This window comes from Oryx dammah, unplaced genomic scaffold (assembly GCF_014754425.2).
Source record: "Oryx dammah isolate SB20612 unplaced genomic scaffold, SCBI_Odam_1.1 HiC_scaffold_2, whole genome shotgun sequence".
Taxonomy (NCBI): Eukaryota; Metazoa; Chordata; class Mammalia; order Artiodactyla; family Bovidae; genus Oryx; species Oryx dammah.
Window position 1 is genome coordinate 74,952,032 of NW_024070186.1, and position 22,148 is coordinate 74,974,179.

Consider the following 22,148-nt stretch of genomic DNA (forward strand, 5'->3'; position numbering starts at 1 on the left):
TCGCCCAGTTGTGTCCGACCCTATGGACTGCAATGCGCCAGGCCTCCCTGTCCTTCACCATCTCCCAAAGCTTGCCTAAGTTCATGTCCATTGAGCAAAATAAAAAATCTTTATTTTGTTTATGTTAACAACAGTAAAACAAAAACAGTTACCAGAATCATTTTCTGAGTATCTTCTATATGCAGTATTGTGCTGAAGTCTTCACGTTTTATTTTATTTAACGTTCACATAATAGGCATATAGCCTATTATTATCCCCACTTTATTTTTCCTCTTCCAGTTTTATTGAGATGTAATTGACATACAACACTGTATGAATTTAAGACATACAGCATAATGATTTGACTTACATCATGAAATGATTACCACAATAGTGAAGGTGAAAGTGAAGTCGCTCAGTCGTGTCCGACTCTTTGCGACCCATGGACTGTAGCCCACCAAGCTCCTCCATCCATGGGATTCTCCAGGCAAGAATACTGGAGTGGGTTGCCATTTCCTTCTCCACGATTGCCACAATAAGTTTAGTTAAAATCTATCATCTTATATACATACAAAAGAAAAAAAATAATTTTTCCTTGTGGCGAGATCTCTTAGGATTTTGTCTCTTAACAACTTTCATGTATAACATACAGCAGTGTTGATTATATTAATCACATTGTACATTAATTACATCCTTAGTACCTATTTATCATATAACTGGAGGTTTGTACCTTTTGGCTACCTTTGTCCCCAAAGATGTTATTTATTAATGACTATTTTCCCTACACTGTACATCTTACTCTAAAAATGAGAAACCAATAGCTTGGTTTACCTAAACTTACGTAACTAATGATAAGAACCAACAGAGTCAGAATTTGAACCCAGATCTCTTTACTAACTTCTAGCGACACTGCTGCCTGTAAAAGAAATCTGAATCATCATGCATTAGTACTGAGGTCATCATACTCTTTCTTTTTCTTGGTATTTATGACAAAAATTGCCCCTAGGTCACAGTACTCTGAACTTCTCTTAGATTCTGATTTAGTCATTTTCCTTTTAAAAAAAAACATTTTTTTCTCTCAAGAAAAAAACCAGCTTTAGAATAGCTCGTTTTTTTTTTCTTGGCCATGCCTCAAAGCTTGTGGAATCTTAGTTCCCAGACCAGGGATGGAACCAAGGTGCTCAGCAGTGAAAGCATGGAGTCCTAACCATTGTGCCACCAGGGAATTCCCATAGAGTAGATCATATTTTATGCCAGAATAATTGTGCCTTAACTTGTGTTCTTAAATTTTTTCCTAATAGTGAGTTTTGAATATCTTCTTGTGAAAGGAGACCAGATTATCTTTTAGTCATTAATGAAATTTGAAAAGGTCCATTTGGTTCTTAAAAGAGTTTACTCACTTTGACAACTGGCTTTGTAGTGCTCCATACTCATTGTGCCTACATGCTGAAATAAAAAATTACTTGTGAGTATGGGACTTGGCTTAATATTCCTAGAGTTGCAATGTCCCATTCAGTAGCCACTAAGCCACATGTGACTATTTTTCAATTTATATTAATTAAAATTGAATAAAACTTAAAATTCAGTTCCTCAATCATAGTGGCCACATTCCACATGCTAATATATGAGACAGTGCAAATTATAGAACATTTCTGTCATCACAGAAAGTTCTCAAGAAGCATTGCTTTCGGATATACATTTTTCTTGGCCCTTTTTCTTCTATGCCCAAAACAACATTGTTCTCCTTGAAGAATAACTAGTGCAGTTTCTGAGATGTGGGGATACAACTTATCTTCCCAACAGATTTCCTGTCATGTTTGACGTAGAGAAATTTTTGTTGACAAGGTTATTTCTGTGCTCTAGGGAGGCATGCTAATCCAGACTAAGTTCATCTTACTAAAACTGGCAAGTCGGTAGAGCTAGCTAATTTTTATTTGCCAGATTACATATTAAACCAACATGTTAGATGACTGTTATTAGAACCATTATGCATTCTGTTTTGTTGAACTGCTTCAGAGACGTACCCTGGTCTTTGATTGAGTAATGATGTTTCTATGAAATTTAACAGCCAGTGTGTTAGCTTCTGTAACAGATTTAACATCTCACTGACATATTTTTTCGTGAAGCGGTTACCTCTTTCTATTAGTCTGTATTATTTAGAAGTTTGTTTTGTTTTGTTTTAATATATAAATCCAATTCTTCTGGTATAGCCTGGTTGGCTTTGATTGCTGTTGAAGGAAACAGAGATGCATATTCTTTATCTTCTTTTCATTTGTGGATTCTAAAATAATCTTAGTACATGGACATAATTGATTGATATAGATCAGTGTGGGGCACTCAGGCCTACTAGGAAGGTACCAGTATTACATTGGTCTTGAGCACACCCATGTCACATGGATAAATTTCTTTGGTCTGTCTTTGCCATTGTGATATTCCACAAGAAGCTTCTTTAAAGAAATTTGTTGAATATATTGTTTGCTAATGAGATGCTGTTGCTTGAGTATATAGAACAGTATGTCTTTCCTGTGTATAAAATAGTCCTGGAAAGTTGGTTTTTTTTTCCTCCCCAAATGAAGTAAGCAGTGAGCAGTACTTATTAGTGTCAGGTTTGAACCCTTTATAATCACATAGAAACAAGCAACCACTCTCCTGTCAGCTGCACAAATAATCTGATTGAGAGAGCAGATATCTGTTCAGAATGTTCTTGGTCACTGGACACCTATAACCAAGGCCTTATATTAACCACTACTGTTCTAGTTTCAAGGATTTGAGATCATTTCCCAAGTTCAAAAAAGCTATGATCAGTATTAGTAAAGTATTGGTAATTGTGAAGTGAAATGATGCTATTCAAGGGCAATAAATTATATTAATCTCCACTTCTGTGTAACTTTGAAAAAATTTAAAATAAAGAGTAAAAAATGAGCTCTTCTCAATACTCTGTAATGACCTATATGGGAAAAGAATCTAAAAAAGAGTGGATATATGTATATTATAACTGATTCACTTTGCTGTGTAGCAGAATATAACATAACATTGTAAATCAACTATACTCCAATAAAAATTTTAAAAATTTCATTGATGATATTAAGCCCCCCAAAAAGAGTAAAAAAAAAAATCAGTTTTTTTTTCTTGTACTAAGTTGTATGAGTTCCTTGTACTTTTTAGAAATTAACCCTTTATCAGATAATATATCTGATTTACAGATATTTTTTTCCCACTCTGTAGATTGCCTTGTCATTCTGTTGATTGAAGCTTTTTAGTTTGATACAGTCCCACTTGTCTATTTTTGCTTTTGTTGCCTGTGCTTTTGGTGTCATTTCAAGAAATTATTGCCAAGACTGATGTCAAAAATGGATAAAGGACTTGAACAGACAGCTCTCCAAAGAAGACATACAAGTGGCCAGTGGGTATTAATATGTGAAAAAGTGTCCATCATCACTAATTATCAGGGAAATGCAAATCAAACCACAATGAGATATTAGCTCACACCAGTTAGGATGGCTTATTATTTTTAAAAAAGATAACAAGTGTTGTAGCGAAATTGTAACCCTTACACACTCTTGATGGGAATGTAAAACAGTGCAGCAGTTATGAAAAACAGTATGGAGATTTCTCATAAAATTAAAAATGAAACTACCATAGGATCCAGCAATCTCACTTCTGGGTATATATTCAAAAGAAATGAAATCAGGATCCCAAAGAGATATCTACACTCCCATATTTATTGCAGCACTCTTTGTAATAGCCAACATATGAAAACAACCCACATGTCCATCAACAGATGAATGGATAAAGAAATGTATATGCCTACAGTGGAATATTATTCAGCTTTTAAAAGGGAAATGCCACCATTTGCAACAACGTTGGTGAAGCTGGAGGACATAACACCAAATGAAATAAGCAAGTCACAGAAAAAGACAAATGTTGCTTGATTATATTTATATGAGTTATCCAAAATAGTCAAACTCATGAAAGCAGAGAATACAACAGTGGTTTCCAGAGCCTGAGAGGAGAGGGAAATGGGTAGTTGTTATTCATCAGATATAAAGTTTTAGTTATACTAGATGAATAGGTTTTAAAGATCTGTAGTACAACATGCCTGTAGTTAACAATATGGTATTTTATTGTGCAGTTCAAAATTTGCTGAGAGTAGATCTCATGTTAAGTATTTTTGCCACAAAAACCTACAGCAGCTATAACAAAAACCCAAAGGAACACATGAAACTTGTCAGATGTGTCTACTACCTTGACTGTGATTATGGTATCATGGGTATTTGCATAGTTCCAAATTTATCAGTTGTACACATTAATTATGTGTAGTTCTTTGTATAGCAATTGCACCTCAGTAAAGCTGTTAAAATTTTTTAAATAAGAAAAAAAATGTCATGAGCTCTTTGGGTGAATTTAATTACAGCTATTTTTGTTATTAGTAATAAGACATTTTACTAAAACCAAAATCTGCTCAAAGAACATTATAAGCTCTTTGGATCTGTGTCTTAATTGAATGTCAGAAGTTTAATAAACCAATGAGGAAATGTCCTACCTTATTTAAAAGGTAGCAGTAGATTACGCTTTCACACTCACTTTTGTTTCATCACAAATGTCCGTAAGGTGATACTGTTCCGTGAAACAATTACATTTGTTATATTTTCTTACCTATTTCCTTAATCACTAGGGTATTATTCCTATTATTATTTCTCTACTGTTTTGCTTTTACAAGTCTTGGTGTACATCTACTGGGCATCAGTTTTAGAAACTCTCTGACTTTGATTTGTTTTTATCACATCAGTTGAGGCACAGTATTGAACAGCAAGAAAAAGGTTAAAGAAAATAACTGAGGAATAAAAGATTGTGGTATCTTCTATATGCGTTTTTGATAGCACCGATGCCACCAAAATTCTATTTTGATTCCCTCGTTCAATAGCAATAATAATGTTTTCATGACTATCACAGCTTGAAACACGCACACAGGCACACACAGACACACACACACACCACTACCACCCCCTACCCGGCTCCTCACGCTGCCAGTCTGTCCTAAGGCAGTGGCAGACGCCTGATTGGTGGGCTCTGTTTATTCTGTGAGCAGATTCCTTCTGAAAGAAGGCAGGCCATGACTGCCTGAAGCCTATTGGCCAGGACTGCTCTGGACCCTCCCTTTCTTTTTCACAGCACACACCAGAGCGAAGTCTGTGCGGAATCCTAAACCAGCCCAATTTACATCCATTCATGAATCTGTGACGTCAGCAAGCCTTCGGGCTTCTCTGCGGTGGGCTGGAAGATTGTGTGGGTGGAATCCCCCTCCTTATTTTCCTCCTTCTGCAAGGCTTTTTAAATGAACCTTCCATCTTTTTTAAAGCAAGAAACAGGACCGGCATGTGTAGGAATTCTTCATTGTTGTGAGTATCGCACTCTGTCTTTCTGTTTCATCAGCATTTATTTCACAAGGACAGATGGAGAATGTGTTTTTGATTTGAGGTGATTAGAAAACTGATATTATTGAGGGAGACACAGTGAGAGAGACAGACAGAGACTGAGGCAAAGAGAAACCCGAAACCCCGTTACAGCTAGGAGTCTGAAACTGACAGCTGGTTTTCTTTTGCTCGTTTGCATGCTGCTAGACGTGGACATTTTTCATTTACGGTTCTGCACGTTACCTCTCGATGTGGGCTTGGCTTTCCTTAAAGAGAGCTCCATCTCTCTGAGATGATGTGAATTGTATTAGAGAAGCACAGAACTGGGACCAGAAAGGTGCTGGGGACAGCCGGGCCAGCTAGACCCAGCAGGTTCTAGCTGCTGAGCACTCGTCTTCCTTTCCGCTGTCCTTTCTGTTTCTCACCCTTCACCTTGCCTTTGTTTCACAACTGTACAACAGTCAACATCTTGGGATTGTAGTTTGAGGAAGATGAATAAGTTCAACCTTCTACGCCTCCCCCCAGCCCCAACAAGCTTTTATTATGGGAGCTATTGTGGTATATTTATACTTGTTTGCAGCTCTTTATTTTACTCTGCACATTTTATTTACGTTTTCAAAAACCTAAAACCTTCACCAGAGGCAGAAAGGGAATTATCTTTAAATTCTGACTTGTTTAATATTTCCTAGTGAAAACTAAGAAGCAGTTTCTTAATGTAACCTGTAATTATATGCATGGAAATGCACATGAGCATTTTTCTAAGATAAACTTCCAACTGAAATCTGTTTATTCCATCCACTGTGTCTGGGAAGCGTGGAAAACTTCTGATATGTTCCAGCTGCTAAGTTGGTTCGATAGTTTGCTTGGAGTTTTAACAAAAAGTGTCTGAATTTGTTTTCCAAGGCTTTGGTTGATTCTGGTGAAAGTTGTGGTACTAAAGAAAAGGGATGTGCCAAGGTGACATGTTCTGCCCCTGGGGCAGCTCCTCAACACGCATAATCTAATAGCATTTTCCAACTGCCTCACTTAGAGCAGTTTATAGTCTCGTCAGCAGCATGTACCTGGTTGTTCTTTCCAATGAGAGAGAACACAAGATGTCTTTTTTTTTTTTTTATCATTCAGCCTTGTCTTGTTTACCTTGTATAATCAATACTTACTTTTGAAGTTTTCATATTATAATCTGCTCATGGAACAAGGCTTCTAAATTATAGCTCTAACAGTATCTTTTGACTTATTTTTATTAATGAATCTTCCAACTGTGAACTGATTTCAAAATTACCTGAGGATTTAGAATTTTCTTTTATTTCTCATCTTTGGTATTGTCCTCACTCAATTTGTTTTTCCTGAGTACATTTGAACTCACTAGAATTATAGAAGGGAAAACTTCTGCCTGCTTTTAAACAAGATTTTTGTCCTATGCTAAGAAAACTATGGTGTCATGCTTTGCTATTTTTCATCTGCAGGTTGAATAAATAACAAAATTCCCAACATTTGTAAACACCTTGACTTATTTCAGCATTTTTTGAGTATGTACCTTCAGATACATTGTTCAAAGTAGCAATTTCAAAGTTATTTTAAATTATTAAAGACTTTTAAGTCGCTACTAGATCAAAAGACTCCTTAGGATTTTTTTAAAAGATGTGTTTACAGGGACATGTTCACTGCTGGTCCATTGGTTAAGGCTCCAGGCTTCCGTTACAGGGGGCACGGGTTTAATCCCTGGTGGGGGAACTAAGATCCTACATGCTGTGTGGTGTGGCTAAAAGCAATAATAAAAAGGAAAAAGAAAATGTGTTAATCAGACTCATCTTAGGAAATGTTCATCAGATTTCGATATACATTTTGCCAAAGAGAGCTTTATTTCCATGAAAGAAATCCAGTCTGCCCTTTGGTTTTATTAAAGTAAAGCTATCCCTTTAAGGCATAGAGTGGATATAGAGTCTCCCTTTCTCTCCACTCCTAGTGGCTGTATTCTAAATGATATTTATTTTCATGTATAGTGTACTTGTAGGGGAAAAAACAATAATTCTTAATTGTTTAATATCAAACAATAAAATCCTGTGTATCAGTGACTGTCAATAGATGGCTTTCTGTTTAAAAATTGAAGCTACTCCAGAAGTAGGAATTAATTTATTTAGTAAACAAAGTCAGTCAAACCAGAGCCATGTCCTGGGGAGATGTCAAAAGAAAGGTTCCTAAGGGCCAGCGGCCACATTCACTGTTACGTGGTGGAACAACCATACTTTGAATGGCAGAACCGGTCAGTTTGGTTTGCACTGGCTACCTATCTTCTCTCTATATGCTACAACTGAATTAATTGCTTGGTGAGTTTAAATGAATCATGATAGTCAAGATGACCAATTCTGCCAGGTGGCAGCCTGACTCTTACAATTTCAATTAAAATAAAAAACATTCACCAAGAACACTGTTTTACTTAAAAAAAAAAAAGGCATTTACATGATATCATACTCCTGCTCTGTGTCAGTTATTATTTCTTAAGGATGTGGGGGAAAGAAAGAATTAGAAGATGCCATCTTTACCCCTAAGGAATCTAGAAGGTAAGATGCCATATATTTTGAGTGTTGTGTTTCAAAAATTGGTTTCTGTAAACAGACATTAAGATTAGAATTACCTGGGGGAAATTTGTGTCTTTCCAATCCAATGGTTTTTAGTATGTCCACTGAGTTGTTCAACCATCACCACAGTCAATTTTAGAACATTTTCATCATGCAAAAAGAAACTCTATACCCATTATCAGTCACTCCTCATTTCCCTTCAACTCTCAGCCCTAGGCAATCACTAATCTACCTTCTCTACACATATACTTGCCTATGCTGATCATTTCTTATAAATGAAACTATACAGTATATGGTCTTCTGTGACATCAGTTGACCTTTGAACAATGTGTGAAGGGAGTTAATCTGAGTATAATTTGTACTTATCCCTCTGTATCCACAATTCTGCATCCTTGGTTTCAACCAACCATGGACTGAATAGTAGTGTGGTATCACAGCTAAAAAAACTACAAGTATAAGTGGAGCTGTGCAGTTCAAACCCATGTGGTTTAGGGGTCATCTGTAGCTTTGTTCTCTTAGTATAAGATTTTCAAAGTTTATCCATGTTGTAGCATATATCAGTGCTTCATTCCTTTTTATCACTGAATAATATTTCATTGAAATATTATTGAAATATTTCATACCACATGTTACTTACCCATTTATCAGTTGATGGACATTTGTGTTCTTTACACTTTTTGGCTGCTATGGCTGCCAGATGTACAAATGCTGTGTACTTTTGTGTAAACATGTTTTCATTTCTTTTGGGTATATACTGAGGAGTAGAATTGCTAGGTCATATGATAACTGTATGTTTACTATTTCCACACTTTTTCCACAAACCATTTTCCAAAACAGCTACACCACTTTGCATTTCCACTAGCAATGTATGAGGATTGCAACATTCATCAGCAAATATTATTATCCATCTTTCTGATAAGAGCAATCTTAGGGAGTTTGAAGTGGTAAAATCACCACTGTGATTTTGGTTTACATTTCCCTGATGGGTAATGATGTTCAGCATCTTTTCTTTTGCTTATTGGTCCTCTGTATTTCTTTTTTGGAGAAATATCTATTCAGATCCCTTGCTCATTTTAAAAATTAGGTTATTTATCTTTTTATTATTGAGTTTAAGGGTCCTTTATGTATCTTGGATATAAGTTCTTTATCAGGTATGTGGTTTGTGACTTTTTTTTTGTTCTGTGGGTAGTCGTTTAATTTTCTTCATGATATTATTTATAGTACCAAATGTTTTACTTTCTATTTTTGTCATTGTTGCTTGTGCTTTTGGTGTCATACCTAAGAAGCCTTTGCCTAACTCAAGGTTATGAAGATTTACTCTTTGTTTTCTTCTAAAAGTTTTAAAATTTTACTTATTACATTTAGGTCTGTGATCCATTTTGAGTTAATTTTTGTGAATGGTATAAGGAATGTTTTGACTTGATTCTTTTGAATGAGGTTATCTACTTCCAACATTTGTTGAAAAGACTATTATTTTCCCCCACTGAATTGTCTTGGCACACTACCAGGGAACTTAAAAAAATACTGATGCCATGTTCCTGCCTCCAGAAATTCATATTTAATTGATCTGTGGTGGGGGCCAAACATCTGCATTTTTAAAAAGCTCCACAGATGATTCTAATGTGCAGCCAAGGGAGAAAACTATTTGTATAGATAGAGCGTTAGCCTCACAGAAGAGGGATGCTATTTCTGAAACAGGAGACAGGATGAGTGAAGACATAGAATTCTGATATGGAATGAAGAGAAGAGAGAAGAATTAAGATTCATACTGGAAGTGTGGGATTTCTTGCTAAGTACGTGTTAGTCATTTTCAAAGAATGAGGACCTCATCGGAGGTTAGTGAAATACGTTAAATTAAAGGAAGAGAAGGAGCTTATTAAGCAACCTCTACATGCCTGTAAGTCTGTTGGGAGCTTTCACATACAGTATTTCATTTCAAGTATAATCCTCAGAATATGAAGTGAGTATTATTACTACTCCCATTTTATAGAAGAGAAAACAGGTTCAGAAAGATTGTTGACCTAGCCAAAGACACCACATAGTGCACATTGGACCAAGTTTTTAAACCCAACTCTAATTCTTGGGGACTTCCCTCGCTGTGGTGTTGGAGAAGACTCTTGAGAGTCCCTTGGACTGCAAGGAGATCAAACCTGTCAATCCTAAAGAAAATCAGTCCTGAATATTCATTGGAAGGACTGATGTTGAAGTTCCAATACTTTGGCTACCTGATGCAGAGAACTGACTCATTCATTGGAAAAGACTGATGCTGGGAAAGATTGAAGGCAGGAGGAGACGGGGATGACAGAGGATGAGATGGTTGGATGGCATCACCAACTTGATGAACATGAGTTTGAGCAAGCTCTAGGAGTTGGTGATGGACAGGGAAGCCTGGCGTGCTATAGTTCATGGGGTCGCAAAGAGTCTGACACAACTGAGCAACTGAACAGAACTGGTAGCTCAGATGGTAAAGAATCTGCCTGCAATGTGGGTTAGCCAGGTTCGACCCCTGGGTTGAAAAGATCTCCTGGAGAAGGGCATGGCAACCCACTCCAGTTTTCTTGCCTGGAGAATCCCATGGAGAAGGAAAGCTGGTGGGCTATAGTCCATAGGGTCTCAAAGAGACACGACTGAAGCAACTTTGCACACACTAATTCTTAATCCCATTCTCTGTCTCTGTATACCATGAATTTTGAGCATTGAGTCCTACCATCAATCAAGATTGGTCCAGTCCAGCATGAATCTAAATCTCTAGCAATGGTCTGGACTGGACAAACAGTAAGATAGCTGGACAATGGGGGTTAAGTGTTGGTGCAGTAGGTGCAGTGGAAGATAAGAGGGTTAGTTGAATGAAAATTATCATGTGTTAACTTATCATGGAGCCCAGCCTGACTGTACTCTTCTTGGGTGTAGCAGACAGGAAAAATCCTAAGAGGACAGAGGGCCATAGGAGAATGATTGAAGAGATTGATGAGGAGACCAGGGTGGAAATGAGAATGTATCAAATATACTTGGCAGGTGTAGAAGTGTTGGCATTTATTTCATCAACAAATATTTATTGAGCTTTTACTGTATATTCAAGGTACCGGGGACCCGGAGAGAAACAATGAGACACAAATTCTCGCTCTCCTGGGGAGCTTATTTTATTGGGGAGGACAAAAAGTGAATAAGTAAGTTATGTTTAGACTAAAATAAATGTTAAGGAGAAAAAGGTAGAGGAATAGAGGGTAGGGATGAGGTGAAATCAAAATGGAACCATGTCATCATTTGGTTTCTGTGCAGATGCAGATTCCTCAGTGAGACTAAGGAATCACTGAGGGTGCAGTGGTGGACCATGCCAGGCACTTTGGGTTTATAAAGAAAGCAACTTCTAAGTACTAAAACTCAGAGTGAGTAGTTAGCATCAACATTTTGTTCAGCACCTTATATATATCCTGTACCTGGTACAGAGCAAACACTTCAGAAACATTTGTTTATTGGATGAGTAAAATTTTTTTGGATTAGCAATTTTTCCACTGGTTGGAGGGCAGGGCAGAGATGATGCTTGGGAATTTTTTCAGACTTTGCTTGCTGCCCTTTTAGGATAGATCCTTCTAAGTATGCATGTATACATATGGGTGGGGGCAGGGGTATCCTTCCATAAATGTCCCAACTCAGAATCATTGCATACTGAGGGATAGTTAACAAGAAGGATGTATTTTAGTGTTCAGATGAATTGGGCCAAGACCATCAGTGTAAGGAATACTGGAGACTCTTACATTTCTTATGCTTTTTACACTTTAGCAGAAGATTCACATGCACCACTTTGAACACAGGGCAAATCGAACCCTTGGTGTATAGTGAAGCTTTTTTAAAATAATAGTTTTCAAAAATGGGGTTCTATTATGCATTTACCTGCCTTCTTTATCTAAAAGACTACTTATATTAAAATGGATAAAATCAACATGTCTTCTGTTTACCTGCTGTAAGACACAGTGATGCAACTGTTTGTTGTTTAGTCGCTCAGTTGTGTCCAACTCTTTGCAACTGCATAAACTGTAGCCCTCCAGGCCCCTCTGTTTGTGGGATTCTCCAGACAAGAATACTGGAGAGGGTTTAAGAACTGGACTTGAGACTATAAGAGCCTGTGTAGCAGTCTAAGATCATCCTTGGCAAGATTCCAATTATCTCAGCTTTTTAAAGTTTTCTCTCAACTTTGGTCTTAATATATGAGATGAAGAAATTGTTCTTAGTGATCCCAAATGTCCCTTCTAACTCTAACATTGTTAGGATTCTTAAAATTTGTTTATTACCTACATCAAGTTGGCAAGTGACAATTTGTAAGACAATCTTGTTAAAATCTACGTTATTCCAATTTTTCATAATACTTTTATGGAAGTTTAACTCCCATGGACTGCTGCTACAGTGGAGAACAAAGTGTCAGAAGTGTTTGAGGTAAAGATATCTGGGTGAAATCACTTTCAGGTTTGCCTGGAGATTTCCTCATACAGAGAAAGTGAGTGCTAATGAGCTCTGACTATGCCATCTTAAGATAGGCTCAGTTTACATGTTACTTGTCTTTGCTATCGTCCTTTATAGTTAAGAGAGAGTTTCCATTTGACTAGTGATTTGATGGTCTGGGCTAATAGGGCATATGGCTACAGATAATCTAATAACCTCAGTTTGGCTGTGTTTTGTAGCCTTTTCCTTAATCTAACTTTTATTAGTGCTCTGAAGAAGCAAACTCAGTTTGGTTCTTTCTCTCCATCTCTCTCTACTGCCTATGATTCTCTAATTCACTGACTATGATTCTCTAATTCAGGCCGAAGTGTTGATGATGAGACTCGGTGAATAAGAAAATGAAGACCCACTAAATCCATAAATGGTATAACTAGGCTTTGAGAAAATAAGATTTTGTTATTTTGTATGAGAGTTGCTAGCCTTTGAAAATTATTTTCAGATTCTCCAGATAACATTTTTGTTGCTGGGTTAGTGTTCTGAGTTTGCAGATTTTATTGAAGAAAAAATAAATTTTTTAAATTATAAAACAAAAAACCCCCTTTTAACTCTTGTGCTTATTTCCTCCAGTCTAAAATTTTTCTTATATCCTTTTTATCTGTGTACTAGTCAAGCAGAGAGGTCTAATGTCTAGTCTTAACATCTGTAATAATTTCATGTAGAGGTTCCATTTAGTAACAACACATATGTGTAGCAGTGTGACTAAAAACATCTTACAAAAAGCAATTAGTATTGCACATAAACACTAAGAGAATGTGTAGTAACTGCAATTTTAGTTATTTAAAATTTTAAGGAAAGACAATATAGGACTTTCCACCGACAGATAGTAATTGTCTTCTGTGTGCTAATGTATATTGTGAATTCCTGGGCAAGGGTAATAGCTGAATTCAGCCGTACTAGGACGGTTTTGTGAAATTCTGGATTACAAACAACAACAAAAAAAAGGTCAAAGAAGTAAAAAAAAATGAGTTGATTAAAAGTGAATGGCTGGAGGCTTCCCTGGTGGCTCAGTGATAAAAAATCTACCTGCCATTGCAGGAGACAGGTTCAATCTATGCTCCAGAAAGATCCCTTATGCTGTGATACAACCAAGCCTGTGGGCCACAACTACTGAGGCTGTGCTCTAGAGCCCGGGAACAGTGACTGTTAAGCCCACGTGCTGCAACTACCGAAGGCCTAGGTGCCCTAGAAACCATGCTCCACAACAAGAGAAGCCACCGCAGTGACGAGCCCACACACAGCACAGCAAGGAGTCGCCCCAGGCTGTCGCATCCAGAGAGCAGCCCCTGCAGCAGCCCAGCGTGGCCAGAAATAAAGAAATAAATTTTTAAGTGAATTGCTGGGACTTCCCTGGTGGTCTAGTGGCCAAGACTCCACGTCTCAGTGTAGGCATCCTAGGTTTGACTCCTGGTCAGGGAACTAGATCCCACATGCCACAACTAGATTTCACACGCCACAATGAACGTCTAGGAGCCCGAGTGCTGCAGTGAAGACCCAGTGAATGGCTTAGGAAATAGCTGAAGACAAAGGGTGGGAGAAAGGTGATAGAGAGCCCTGGGAGACTGGCTGAGCTGTGGCTCACCTGCCTAGGCAGGTGGCAGCCAAACCAGCAGTTTCCACCATAAACCAAAAGAAATGGACCTGAGAACCAGACTGAACAGACTCTTAGAGTCCTAAAGAGGGCTGTCACAGTTGCTATTACTAAAGAGGACTCAATTTGCCAAATAAGCCCTCTGAGGCTTCTTATTACCCCTGAGGCACTGTGCCTGAGTTTCTAGTAGCTGTCCCTCCTGCATTTAATGGGACACATTAGGCTATCTGCTGGCGTAGAAAATTGTGGATAATTGAGATTAGTGAGATCAAGCCCACCAAAACACAAAACCATGATTGCTTTTTCCAGAGAAAATAATCTTTTGATTAAAGTGAGATTAAGCATTTTAGTAATTAGTTACCAACTATTTACTCTCACCTAACAAATTCAAGTACAGATGCATGCGAAGAAGCAGATGCAACATACCTTTGGATATTTCCAGGAAATACTAGACCTAAATTACGGACTCATTTTAAATTTTCACTGAGCATAAAGGCTCCTGGGAAATATCCACCTGATATTGCAGCTGCTAGGGCTCAAGAGGCAGGCTGAAAAAAAATTTTACTACTTTTCCCAATTCTCCCTCTTTCCTCCTCATCCTCCCCCTCCTATTTCTGGCCATTTTTGAACAGAACCCCTTCCATCTGTTTGTCAAATCGAAAATAACTGAACATTTGCTTTATACTGCTTGTGTTAATGATCAAAGCTAGGCCCTAATCTAATCCTTATGTGTTCTCCTGGAGACCAGAGACCTGGAGACTAGATTAGATTTCTTGGAGAAAGAAAATCAATCACATAATCCTTTATATTTTCTTAATCCTTTATATAATCTTTTCTCCAATCGGGGCTTCTGCCATAATACATTGAAACAGCACCCACTCCCCTTCACCTGCTCTGCTTTGATCAAAAGTTTATCTTCACTGATAAGGATTTCTTTAAACTGAATCTTACATCTTTGATATTGGCTTTTGTTAATGTCAGCTATTTTTGCCACAGATTGTCTTTTTCCTTCTAACTATTTAAAAGGCCTTGGAATGGCTTTAAAAACAAAGAGCAGCTGGCCACTCATGTTCTAATACCCTGGACCAAGGCTGGAAAGTAAAAAGGAATGACCAAGAGAACCTCACTATTAAGGCAGGGCAAAGGCCACCAGGTTAAGGAGAAGGAAGGCCGTCCTAGGAAGTACCTGTCCAGGAGGCTGTACTGTCTTATAGCCTCGCCAAGCTCATGAGCAATATGAAGCAGTAATTGTATTGTGATTTAACTGAAATGTATATGGCTTGTACCCCAAAATGTTTTTATACTGGAAAATAGTTTCATGTTTGAATTGAGTGGGCTGAACTTGAAGATTCAGGGTGAGGAAACTGTAGTCTCAAGTATTCTTCTAAAAGAAATCTCCAGTTTATTCCTGAGTCATTATAACCAAAGAGTTGCCTAAGACTAAAACACTAAAGCTTTGGGGCTTGGTTTTGGGATCTATTCTTTCATTGCTGTACATATTTATTTTTCACCACAGGAAACTGGAAGTTAAAAAAATTAATTTTGTTTGATACTTTTTACCAAGCAAATTCTCTTATTTGAGATGTAATTAATAAAATATAGTTTAGAAAAAGCTATTCAATAAGAATTTTTTTCCCCGGTACTTAAATTGTAGTTTCTTTTCTAGGGGCTACCTAAATAGTAAGATAAAAAACTTCTGTTTCTGTTTCTCGGTTGATCCATCCACATCAGCCTCTGGCCACCAACCATGACTGGGTCTAACCATCCCAGCTGGCTTACCTGCCACCACAAAACCTGGTTCTATACAGTGAGAAGTATTTATGAGCTATACATTGATTATACTTTCCCTCTCTTCTACAAAATTAAGATGCGTTAGCAATTTAAAAACATTAATCTTGCAAAAGATCTACGCATGAGCTAGCTAATACAGTGGTTCTCAGAGTGTGGTCCTAGAACCAGGAGCGTCAGCATCACCTGGAGCATGTCAGAAATGCGCAGTTTCAGGCCACTCCCCAGGTGTTCCGAATCTGAAATGCAGGGGGTGGGGTCAGGCATCTCTGTGTTAACAAGCTGCCTAGCTGATGCCACTGCATAATAAAGTTTGAGAATCCTTGATTTATAGGATAACATCTCAGAATTTTAATCTGGATAGGAATCACTTGAAAGTGAAAGTGAAGTCGCTCAGTCGTGTCCAACTCCATGAAGTCCTCGTGACTCCGTGGACTGAAGCCTACCAGGCTCCTCCCTCCATGGGATTCTCCAGGCAAGAGTACTGGAGTGGGTTGCCATTTCCTTCTCCAGGAGATCTTCCTGAGCTAGGGATCGAACCCAGGTCTCCTGCATTCCAGGCAGACGCTTTAACCTCTGAGCCACCAGGGAAGCAGAATCACTTGAGGACTTTGTTAAAAATCAGATTCTGATTCACTTAGTTGGGTGATCTTTTTTTCAGCATGTCTAATTAGCTCCCATCTGCCTGCAATGCAGGAGACCTGGGTTTGATCCCTGAGTTTGGAAGATCCCCTGGAGAAGGGAATGGCAACCCACTCCAGCAATCTTGCCTAGGAAGTGCCACAGACAGAGGAGCCTGGCAGGCTATAGTACATGGGTCGCAAGAGTCGGACACGACTTAGCGACTCAGCCACCACCAATGCTGATGCTGCTGGCCCTGGGACAATACTTTGTGTTGAAGAATTGGCAGGGGGCTACTCCAAGAACTGGACTTCCCAGATGGCTCAGTAGGTAAACAATCCACCTGCAGTGCAGGAGACGCAGGTGACATGGGTTCGATCCCTGGGTCAGGAAGATCCCCTGGAGGAGGGCATGGCAACCCACTCCAGTATTCTTGCCTGAAGAATACGCTGGACAGAGGAGCCTGGCGGGCTACAGTCCATGGGGTCGCAAAGAGTTGGACACAGCTGAGCCACCCCCACACGCATTTTGTTGGTGCTTTCACTGTTTAAAAGAGCCCCACAGCATAGTGTCGAAGTGCTACCTGGAGTCCCTATGAAGGCTGTGATGTGCTGCAAAAGTCAGCTATGTTTAGGCAAGAGTTATTGTGCTGTTGGCTGTGACTTCAGTGTTGATGAATCGACAGTGTATATTAAGTAGAGTGTCTTTAAACAGAGATACACATAAAACAAGTTTGTGTATCAGTCAGTTGAGGAAAATATTGTGTCCAGGGGCACACAGAAACCTAACCCTGCATTTCTCCTAGAAGTATTGGCTCAGTGTTCACTAATTCATTGTTCATGATGACTTTATAAAAACATAACTCTCTCAAATAATAAGAATAACTACTTAGTAATCAATTGCTAGAATTTATGCTGCCTTTTTTAAATGGTGGTGATGAAATCTGTTCAATCAATGTGAAAAATACATATGATCTAGTAGTAAGAGAAAAACAGGAGACAAAGTCTCAGGTATTGCGCAGTTCGAGTTATGTTTAAAATTTTGCAAGTGAAAAATTGAAGGAAGTACACCAAAATCTTTTGAGTTAGGGTGAAAGAGTGATTTCTGTTTATTTCTCAAATTTTTGTAATATTGTTATGTTAGGTTTATAATGTTACACTTTAAAATCTGTGTCTTACTAGTTTTTTCAGAGACATGAGGTATTAATATTGAGAGGCACCACCTATTCACCTCCTTGAGAGCCAGGGTCAAATACATTCTGGCTGTGGGGTTGACCTTCTTAGGAAAGATCTTATTAAGTTTGGTAGAAGACAGTATGCTATCTTTATTAAGCCAAATAAAACTGCTCTAAATCACAATGTGAATATCCAAGAGAAATCCAGAATTACAAACCCCTTGCAAAAGTTAACTAGCTATTTGATAGACACTACTGGAACCATGCTTTGTAAATAATTTGTCTTGCCTGACCACAGCTTTTCTAATTTCTCTGCATTTTTCCACCCTTTTGACATAAGTGAAGAGCTTGGCTTCTAAAGTCAGAGTTGAGTCCTGGCAGTTCCACTTATTAGCTACCTATGCCTGTAAGTTATTTAATGTCTCTAAGTTTCCCCCATGTATGCAGTAAGGGTAATTCTAGAACTTAATGAGTATTAAATGAAAAGCTGAGCATAGCACATAAGATACACTAAGCCCTGAATAATGGCATTTGCTATATGTTAGTTTTATTCCCTTCACTGATGGTCTGCCATATTAGAAAAAAAAAAAAAAAGACTGAGTGTCAATACCTGGGGAAAGTTTTTTTTAAAAGAAAAGAGAAAAAGAAAAAAAATGAAAAACTATATTCCTATCCATTCACAGTCCATTTAAAGAAACTGACATGTACCCTATAATAGAGCAGTGGTTCTCAAACTTTTGGTCTTAGGACCAAAAGAATTATTGAGATTTCCAAAGAGTTTTTGTTTATATGAGTAGTATCTTCTAATTTTACCATAATAGAAATTAAAATAGGAAAAAATGTCATACTAATTTATTTTTAAAAACAAGTACACATTCATGAATCTTTTTGTGAAAAGTAACTAGTTTCCATACCTCCAACATTTTTTGTGAGGAAAATGGCATTACGAGAAGAGACTTCTGTAAGTCTTTTGATGTCTGACTTAGTAGATGGTAGTTGGATTCTCAACTGGCTCCTGCTTTCAGTCTGTCATAGCATCAAGGGGCATATGGTAGCCACTGGGAGATTCTACTGTAAGGATTAGTGGACTTGTGAGAGTGTGCGAGTGAAAAAGGAAAGTATAATGTCTCATTATTACGAAAATAGTTCTGACTTCATAGACCCTCTAAGGTCTCGGGGATCCTCAGAGGCCCCAGAGCACACTGTGAGCACCAGTGCACACAGGATGTGAGTGTGACGGTGGAGCAAGAACCATAGCGAACATCACTATTGTGCTCCCCTTGTTCCAGACACTGTGCTATCCATTGTTAAACCTCACAACAGCTCTTACTACAGCCCTTAATTTCCAAATGAAACTGAAGCACAGAGATGTTAAATTCCTCAAAGTGGAGCCAGTATTCAGTTGTAGATAGTCTGGCTTCAGTGTCCAAAGTCTTTTCTATGCCTCCATGCTGCTTCCCTAATTGGGAATTGAGTAAGATTTCGTAGAGAAGACAACATTTTTCCTGAAGGATATAGAAGACTGGGGGTTCTTATAGACAATCTTAAGAGAATGCTTCATTATTAATAAATACAGAGTAGGATTTTATTTTTGAGAGGGTTTTTAGCCTTCAGCTTTAATAAGTTTCTTCTAAATCACTTTACACTTAGACCTTTTTCCTCTCTCACAACTGCATCACCAGTGCTCTCCTGCCCACCCTAGTCTATTCAGGGTTCTGAGAGGCTGCCAGTTACTAAAGACAGGATTTTTTCCCCCATTCTTTATTTTTTGTTGAGATAAATTTACAGTTTTAACCATTTTAAAATGTGCAATTCAGTGACATTAAGTATATTCATATTGTTATGCCACCATCATTGCCATCTGTCTCCAGAAATTTTTCATGTTCCCAAACTGAACTGCTGTACCCATTAAAGAATAACTCCACACTCCTTTCTCCCAGTCCCTGGCAACCACCATTCCACTCTCTGTCTTCTGTGAGTTTGACTACTCTGCTGCTGCTAAGTCGCTTCAGTCATGTACGACTCTGTGCGACCCCATCCCTGGATTCTCCAGGCAAGAACACAGGAGTGGGTTGCCATTTCCTTCTCTAGTTTCCTCATATAAATGAAATCATACAATATTTGTCTTCTTGTGACTGGCTTCTTTCACTTAACATAATGTCTGCAAAGTTTATCCATATTGTAGCATATGTTCAAATTTCTTTCTTTTTAAGGAGAAATAATAAACTTAGGATTTTAAGAATAAATGAAATGCAGGACCTAAAGAAATATCAGCTAAAGAAAAAACAGAATGTAAAATACTACAGGACTTAAGTCCGTAAAGTTATACTGCTTTGATGCCTTATTACAAAGTTACTGTTTTCAACATTTATTCTATAGAATTCAGTAGGAGATTTAAAAAAAAAGAAGAATGGCTGGACAATAGCTAGGACCCCTCCTGTATACTGTAGCCATTTCTCAAGATTCTAGTCTTTTCTCTTTCTCATGCTTTTTTCTATCCCCATTCCCTTTTTTCTGTCATAGAGGATGTAAAACCCTCTTCCAGCTCCTCTAGGAATGGCCATTTTATGGAACTGTTCACCATTTTAAAAGCTGATGGGTTAAACATTTTACTCAGGCTTTATAAAATAAAAGCCTAAATATTAATAAGCTGAAGGACATTCTGTTTAAGCATAACAAATTGTTTTTTCATTGGGGGTTCAGGGCTGGCAGGGAGTCATGGTCCTTGAGAAGGCTTTCATAGAAAAGTTTGTTATTATCCTGGGACCATATAGAGAACTCAGCTTTCAGAATATGTTCTTGAATGAGTACTGTATGCTGGTTGCTGTGCCATGCCCTGGGAATATAGTGGTGAACAACCAAGTCATGGCACCTGCCCCCTCAGAATTTACAGACTAGTAGAGGAGATAGATAAAAAGCAATTATAATACAGTGGCATGTGCTATTAGGGGGAGGGTAAAGAGGTGAAGGGATACCAGCTGCTTGTGGAGGACATAAGTTGAGAATCGACAGACTTGAGGGATCCAGGGAGGAAGTGATAACATGAACCCTAAAAAACAAGCAAGAGTTGAGTGGAGGCATGGAGAAGGCAATGGCACCCCACTCCAGTGTTCTTGCCTGGAGAACCCCATGGACGGAGGAGCCTGGTAGGCTACAGTCCATGGGGTCGCTAAGAGTCGGACCTGACTGAGCGACTTCACTTTCACTTTTCACTTTCATGCATTGGAGAAGGAAATGGCAATCCACTCCAGTATTCTTGCCTGGGGAATCCCAGGGACAGAGGAGCCTGGTGGGCTGCGGTCTATGGGGTCACACAGAGTCGGACACGACTAAAACGACTTAGCAGCAGCAGCAGAGTAGAGGCAGGTGTACAGAATGTGTTGCATGCAAAGCAGACTGCAAGTGCTAGATTCCAGAGAAGAGAGAGAAGGCAGTGAATTCTGAGAACTGAATTGAGTCTGGCTGGTCAGTTGTAGGGCTTGACCAAACACGAGGGTAGAAAAGCAAATCATTTCAGGAGGGTTGAAGTTTATCCTAGGAGCCAGAGACTTTAAAAAGTTGAGTAATAAGTCCACAATTACATGCTAGAAAAAGCACTGTGACTATGGAGAGAATGGAATAGGATGGAGAGACTAGAGACAAGGGTAAATTATAGAAGATTGTTATAATAATCTAGGCAAAAATGATAATGACCTGTACTGGAAAGAGTTATTGCAATGGAGAAAAGTGCACAAAATCAGAGATATTCAGAATATTAAAGTCCTTTTTAAAAGGATTTAATTTCATACATTATGAAATGAATATATGTCAAAGATATTATTTAACTCATTAGTTAATGAGGGAACTAGTAGGACATTATGAAGAAAATTCAAAGACCACACTTACTGTAGGCAATTAGGAGTGGTGAAGTGCTGAAATGGCTGTGCAGTTAGGGGCAAAACTAGTCAATATGCAGAGGACATTAATAATCAATTGCATTCCACCAGATACAATTCACTTGCATTTCTATGGAGAACAGTCAGCTACATTACTAGGCATGTGTGCTACAGTTTTTACTGTTGCAAATATCTACAAAAACAAGGAAAATCTCACATAAACTGGGGATGGTGCCCTAGGCAAGGATACCCAGGTGTCTTTTTGCCCATTTCCAAGTCTTTGACAACTTTTCCTGACAAGAAAATATCCCCAGGATTTTGGTGATTAGTTGAACATACTGAGGATGAGCAGGGAGGAAAACAGAGGGATGAGTCAACTATAATCATTCATTGAATGCTGAAGATGGAACAGGAAGCTGCAGTGCGAAAGTTTCGGAAAGAGAGGATGGTGGGAAATGGGGTCAGGGAAGAGGATGCAAAGAAAAATACAGGATTGAGACTATAAGCCAGAGAGATTTCTCTTGGGCAGTAACAGAGGAGAACAGGAATGTGATGAGAGGCGGGGCTGGCTGACTACAGAGTTTAAAGAATTATTCCAAGGTATCCTGTGATCTACCAGTGTCAGTGTTGGAACCC

The 22,148-nt window shown here is 38.4% G+C and overlaps 1 protein-coding gene and 1 non-coding gene across 4 annotated transcripts in view; one reads left to right on the plus strand and one right to left on the minus strand.

Moving 5' to 3' along the window:
- MAP3K13 (mitogen-activated protein kinase kinase kinase 13) overlaps positions 1-22,148 on the plus strand; it is a 158,852-nt gene that overhangs the window by 58,171 nt on the left and 78,533 nt on the right. The window contains exon 1 of one of the 3 annotated variants that reach the window (XM_040252453.1): positions 5,130-5,378. The exons of the other annotated variants lie outside the window; for them this stretch is intronic. The gene's annotated coding sequence lies outside the window, so the exon portion shown is untranslated. Of the gene's footprint in view, positions 1-5,129; positions 5,379-22,148 lie in introns of those variants that run through there. 3 annotated transcript variants of the gene reach the window in all.
- Positions 16,361-16,433, minus strand: TRNAS-GGA. Its single transcript has one exon. It is a non-coding gene; the product is annotated as a tRNA-Ser (tRNA).